The following is a 7,358-nucleotide window of genomic DNA, read 5'->3' as shown; positions in this document are numbered from 1 at the left end:
ATTATGCCATAGCTCCCTATATTCCCCTCTCTTCCTCCCTGGTAAACTCTATTCCGCATTCTGTCTCTATGAATTTGCTTATTCTAGATACCTCACGTAAATGGAATCATATGATATTTGTCCTTTTGTGTCTGGCTTACTTAACTTAGCATAATGTTTGCAAGGTTCATCCATGTTGTAGCATGGATCAGAATTTCATTCTTTTTTATAGCTGAATACTATTTCATTGTATATTTGTACCACATTTTGTTTATCCTTTCATCTGTGGATAGATACTTGGGTTGTTTCCAACTTTTGGCTATGGTGAATAATGCTGCTGTGAACATTGACATAGAAGTTTGAGTCCCTGTTTTTAATTTTTTTACGTATACACCTAGGTGTGGAATTAACAAGTCATATAGTAATTCTATGTTTAGCTTTTTGAAGAACCATCAAACTGTTTTCCATAGTGGCTACACCATTTTACATTCCCATCAAAAATGTATGCAGATTCGAATTTCTCCACATCCTTGCCAACACTTAAAAAAAATGCTTATAGCCATCCTAACAGGTGTGAAGTGGTATCTCATTGTGATTTTTTTTTTTTTTTTTTTTTTTTTTTGCGGTACGCGGGCCTCTCACTGCTGTGGCCTTTCCCGTCGTGGAGCACAGGCTCCGGACGCGCAGGCTCAGCGGCCATGGCTCACAGGCGCAGCCGCTCCGCGGCATGTGGGATCTTCCCGGACCGGGGCACGAACCCGCGTCCCCTGCATTGGCAGGCGGACTCTCAACCACTGCGCCACCAGGGAAGCCCTCATTGTGATTTTGGTTTGCATTACTCTAATGAATAACAGCATTGAGTGTCTTGTTATGTGCTTATTGGCCGTTTGTATATCTTCTTTGGAGAAATGTCTATTCAAGTCCTTTGCTCATTTTTAATTGGGTTGTTTGTCTTTTTTCTGTTGAGTTGTAGGAGTTCATTATATGTTCTGAATATTAAACCCTTATCAGATATATGATTTGCAAATATTTTCTCCTATTCTGTAGGTTGTCTTTTCATTTTCTTATAATAATGTCTTTGGGGCACAAATATTTTTAATTTTGATGAAGTCTAATTTATCTAGTTTTTCTTTTGTTTCTCATGCTTTTGGTATCATATCAAAGTCCATTGCCAGATCCAAAGTCATGAAGATTTATTTCTATACTTTCTTTTAAGAGTTTTGTGGTTTTAGATCTTACATTTAGGTCTCTGATCTATTCTGAGTTAATTTTTGTATGGTGTGAGGTAGGGGTCCAGCTTTATTTTTTTGCATGTGAAAATTCAGTTGGCACAGTACCACTTGTTGAAGAGACAGTTCTTTCCCTTTGGATGGACTTGGTACCCTTGTCAAAAAATCAATTGACCACAGATGTCTGGGTTTATTTCTGGGATATTTATTCTAGTACTTTGGTCTATAACTCTATCTTTATACCAATACTGCGTTGTTTTGATTACTGTAGCTTTGTAATAAGGTTTGAAATCAGAACTGACTTCGTTCTTTTTAAAAATGATTTTGGCTATTCAGGGTTCTTGCAACTTCATATGAATTTGAAGATTGGCTTTTCCATTCCTGAAAAAAAAAGGGCATCAGAATTTTGTTAGGGATTGTGTTCACTCTGTAGATCACTTTGGGTAGTATTGTCATCATAACAATACTCTGTCTTCCCACCTATGGACGTGGGTTGTTTTTCTACTTATTAGGTCTTCTGTAATTTCTTTCAACAATATTTTGTGTTTTCAGTGTACAACACTTTCACCCCTTAGATTAGATTTATTCTTAGATATTTTATTCTTTTAGATGCTGTTTTAAATGGAATTGTTTTCTTACTTCCCTTTCCACATTGTATACTGAAAGTGTATAGAAATGTGACTGATTTTTGCATGTTGATCTTGTACCCTGCAACTTTGCTGAATTCCTTTATTATCTCTAGTAGCATTCTCCACTATTCCCACACTTTATGTTGTTGTCATAAATTACATCTTTATACATTGTATTTCCAGTAACATAGATTTATAATTTTTTTTATTCCTTTATTTTTTAAATCCTGTAGGAAATAAATAGTGGAATTACAAATAAAAAATATAATAATACTGACTTTTATATTTGTTACTGTAGATCTTTTTTTATGGCTTAGAGTTACTGTCTAGTGCCCTTTCGTTTCAACCTGAAGGACTCACTTTGAAATTTCTTGTAGGGAAGCCCTGGTAGTAACAAACTCCTTCCACTTTTGTTTATATGGGAATGCCTAAATTTGTCCCTCATTTTTAAAGGACAGTTGTGCTGGATATAGAATTCTTGGTTTGTCAGTCAGTTTTTTTCCCTTTAAGCACTTTACATATATTATCCCATATCCCATATCTTCTGGTTCCATGGATTCTGATAACTCAGCTGTTAACCTCATTGAGGGTTCCTTGTACAGGATGTGTCATTTCTCTCTTTCTGCTTTAAAGATCATCTCCTTGGACGGTTGCAAGCCTTTGGTTAATTTCCAGAGTTCTGAAACTGTTCGTTTTGACAATATTTGCAAGCGTTCTTATTGTTTTCACGGTGTAGCAGATTTTTGGAGGCCCTTACTCCACCATTCCAGAAGTGCTTCTTCTAGTCTATTTACTTTTAGTGTAATGATTGTTTTAGTAGGATTCAAGTCTACCATTTCACTGTTTTTTTTCCTTTCTCTTTGCCTATGGAAAACCTGATCCGTAACCAGTGCCCATGTCTGTAAATATCCCCAGGTAAGAAAATGGCTGGCCACCTCAATCACTAGAAAGGGCTCTTCCTGATTGAGAACTTAGCTCATCTAGTCCTCTTTGCTTCCACAGTTCTACAATGTCCTTAAGATATGATTTTTATAAGTTATCCATTTGTTGGTTGTTGTCACCGTAGACCATGTATCCTGCCTCTACTTACTATGTCCTACCAAGAAGAGCTTAAGAAGCTTACCTTACAATGGATAGTTATGGAAGTCATTGTGGAGAAGATAACATTTTAGTGGAGGCCTGTGGTATTGTGATTTACAATAAGAAATATGTATTTGGCATTCGACCACATGCTTGGCACAGAACTCCTAAAACTCTTAGAATTTCCTAAGTCAAAAGTACAATAAAGGTATCTTTTGTTATGTTAATGAGGTGGCTTTTGGAATGCCCCTAGGTCACCTAAGAATGGGCACTGACCACGAGAGGAACCAACCATGGGGTTGGAACGTTGAGTTGCAACCCTTCACCCCACCTCCCGGAAAGGGGAGACAGGATGGAGATCGAGTTCCGTTACCAAGGGCAAGTGATTTAATCAATCGTGCCTGCATAAGGAAGCCTCCATAAAAACCCAGAAGGACAGGGTTTGGAGATCTCCCAGGCTGGTGAACATGTGGAGATGTGGGGCGAGTTGTGGGCATAGGAGAAGGCATAGAATCTCCATGCTTCTTCCCCACACCTTGCCCTGCACATCTCTTCCATTCGGCTGTTCCTGAGTTTTATCCATTTATGATAAGCCAGTAATCCAGTAAGTAAGCAATATACTTCTCAGTGAGCTGTTCTAGCGGATTAATCAAACTCCAGTTTGTATAAAATCCAAACTCCAGGTCATGGGAACCTCCAATCTTTAGCTCGTGAGTCAGAAGCACAGGTAACAACCTGGTCTTGCAACTGACATCTGAAGTGTGTGTGGGGGGCGGGGGGAGAGGGGCAGTTTTGTAGGACTGAGCCCTTAACCTGTGGGATCTGATGCTATCTCCAGGTTGATACTGTCAGAATCAAGTTGAATTGTACCACATCTAGCTGGTGTCTGAGAATTGTTTAACGGTGTGGGAAACCGTCCCACATATCAGAATTGGTGACCAGAATCCTAAGGCCCAAAAGATAAGAATGAGGTAGCCATATGATGAGTGGGGCAGGGGAGCTTTTAAGAATGAGTGACTGGGGCTTCCCTGGTGGCGCAGTGGTTGAGAGTCCGCCTGCCGATGCTGGGGACGCGGGTTCGTGCCCCGGTCCGGGAAGATCCCACATGCCGCAGAGCGGCTGGGCCCGTGAGCCATGGCCGCTGAGCCTGCACGTCTGGAGCCTGTGCTCCGCAACGGGAGAGGCCACAGCAGTGAGAGGCCCGCGTACCGCAAAAAAAAGAATGAGTGACTGGCATGTGCCGAGGTCTTGAGGCAGAAAGACGACGGGCCCATGTCAGGAGCTGAGGGTAGGTCAGTGTGGTGGCTCACAGCGAGGGAAGAAGGAAATGGAGAGAAGAGCTGAGACAAGGAGGCTGGGGCCATCCAACACAGGGCTCATGGCAAGGAGTTTGGATTTTATACAACATGGAGTAAGAAGGTTTTGGACATTTTAAACAGGAGTGTTGCATGATTGGATTTATATTTCAGGAAGATTGCCACAGCTTCTTCGGAAGCAGGAACAGGAGGAGTGAGGGTAGAAACAGGGAGACCAATGAAGAGTCTGTTGCAATCGCTGAGAGGTGACGGAAGCCTTGCCAAAAGGCTCTTCCCTCCTTTCTTCTCCCATTTTATCCAACACTTTAATTCAGCAGCCATCGCTTCACTTCTCCTCAATATCTTCAACCCCTTTCTTTTCTTTTCTCTTTCTCCCTAGTCTACATACATAATCAAGCCTGCTATATCATAAAACAATCTTTGTTTCATTGTCCCTTTCCAGGTACTGTCTAATCTCCTTCTGCTTCTCGTACAAAATTTTCAAAAGAGGAATCTACACCTGTGGTCTGGCCCTTTTCGCTTCCCGCTTAGCCCTCCAAGTTCTTGTTTCTGCTCTCTCACCCTTCCACGGTGAAGTATCCAATAACTTCCTCATGCCCTACAGGATCCACCTCAGATTCCTCTCTCTTCACCTCCTGCAGGGAACAGCTTGCTTACTGCTGTCCCCATCGTCAGGCTTGATGTGTGGAACATAGCAGGTGCCAACTTAATCTTTTCCACAGAAATGACTGTGATATTCCAGAAATAAGACCAGCTATTTACATGCGGATTTACCATCTCCTGGGACCAGAGGATAGCCAGTATACTCATACACTTTTTATCTTCCTTCTTCCAGCATCAGGGAACAGTATATCTCTGTTCCTATTTAAATTAACTCCTCTGTCTGTGCTAGCTATGAATTAATTAACTCAGTGATTTATTCCACAAGTGTTTTTTGAGGACCCATCTTGTGTCAAAGACCATTTATAATTAGTACCATCACTGTAATCTGTCTTATTCAGGGTCTAGCCCTGTGCCATGTACATAGTAAGCACTTGGTAACTGTTTATAGACTTGAACTGGTTTGCTCTAGAATGTGCTAATTCCATTCCCCACGTTCTAGCCCTTTATAAAATTAAAGCCAGGCATATTTTAAAAAAACTTTTTATTTAGGTATATCTTATATACAGTAAAGTACACAGGTCTTAAAGGACTTAATGGCCTTTTCATGTGTACGCTGGGAAACCACTACCCAGATCAAGATGCAGAACTTGCCCCGCACCCTAGAATGCTTCCTCATGCCCGCCCCTTCCCACATTTTTTGAGCATACACACACAGGCAAGAAGACTTTATATTTATATTATATGTTTTCTTTTATAAGCTACCATGCGTGTCCTAGAATAAAAAAAAAGAAGTAGATGCTCAAGGAAGTTGAAGGACAAAGCTGAACCAAAGACATAACAACTTGTAATACCAACTGGTTGGCTATTCAGGATCAGGAATCTTTTACTTGACTGAATAGATGTGACCCAACAAAGTCAGCTGTAAAGTGAATTTCTGTCAAAAAGAATCTTTTCCCGTCAACTGCTATTATAAAATTGGAAACACTCCCTTTGGGGGAAACAAATGTTGGCCTCTGGCTGTAGGCTCCCACTTAAAAAAACAATTCCCTAATAAAACCTCACCAATAACCCTCCAAATGTTAACGGGACTCACAAAACAGAAGAATTCTCTTCAGCATTCTGAATAAATCACAAAATCAAAGAACTGGAAGTGGAATATAAGGAAGGCTCTTTGGTAATGTGATGACCTCACATTGTAACCCTCTTGCAGCTGAGTAACCCCATGAGCTAGGAATTCTGGGGGCTTGTCTTGGCTTGTCTCTCGGTACTAGTGGTGTGACTTTTGCGAACATCAATGAATTCATCACCAATGTTAGGATAAAAATATATAAGCCCTCCCTATCCCACAAAGCTTTGATTTTCTGCTGCACTGCTTGGCTTGTGGGATCTTAGCTCCCTGACCAGAGATTGAACCCGTGCCCCCTGCAGTGGGAGCACAGAGACCTAACCACTGGACCACCAGGGAATTCCTCACAAGGCTTCTGTGGGGATCAAATGAGCTAACAAAACAAAGCAATGAGTTTGTTTGTTCATTTGTTTAGTTATTTATCCATTGAAACAATATCTATTAAGAATTTCCTATGTACTGGGTACTGTGCTGGGGCATGTACAAAAAAAAACCTTGATTACCATAAGAAATTATAAAAATGATATCGATATCATTTTGTTTTAACCAATCAATATTTTGTTTTAACCAAAAATATATACATATATGCTCATTTGCCAATAGTTTGATGTAGGAAAGTGTCTTTTCTTGGGGGTTTGAGTTTACAGGGTGGGGTTCTATATTTTTCTTCATAAACCACTTTCTTTAATGAGAAGCAAGGTATTATGAATTAATACAGGTATATAATCCTTCTAGAACTTTATGGTTATTGTCTCCAATTGTTTGGAGTTTTCTTCTCACCTCCATCCAGTTCAACGGACAACTCAAGTTATGAGCCAAAGTCGACAGGCACGCTAAAGAGGGGCTGAACAACATAAGATGCATTTGGCTGCAAGTAACAGAGTCTCTCACTAAAACTAGCTTTTAAGTTTTTCTTTCAATAATCCTTCAGTACATAGTAAAAAACACATTTTGCATTGTGACTCAGTGTACCCACACATACACATGCAAAAAATATGAACAGAAGCACATTTTCATAAACACTACTTACCTTGATTTTGTGGGATGCTATCTAATGTCTTCTAGTCTATTCTTTTCTATCCCATTAAAAGAAAACCCCACTAAAATACTCTCATGCCTTATTAAGGGGTACAACCCACAGTGTGAAAACCACTGGCTTAAACAGTAAAAACATTTATTATCTCATATAGGAAAGGGTCCAGAGTCAGGGGAGTCCCTGAGCTGCCCAGTGGCCCAGCAGTGTCCTCAGGTCACAGGTATTTTCCAGAGATTTCTTTCTGCTGTCACAGGTATTTTCCAAAGATTTCTTTCTGCCATCCTCAGAGGATTAGTAACATCTGCCCTCATGGTGCAGAATGGCTCCCACATCCAACAGTAGTTTCATGCAGACACAACT

The sequence above is a fragment of the Globicephala melas genome, chromosome 3, assembly GCF_963455315.2.
Source record: "Globicephala melas chromosome 3, mGloMel1.2, whole genome shotgun sequence".
NCBI lineage: Eukaryota > Metazoa > Chordata > Mammalia > Artiodactyla > Delphinidae > Globicephala > Globicephala melas.
This window is presented reverse-complemented; position numbering follows the sequence as displayed.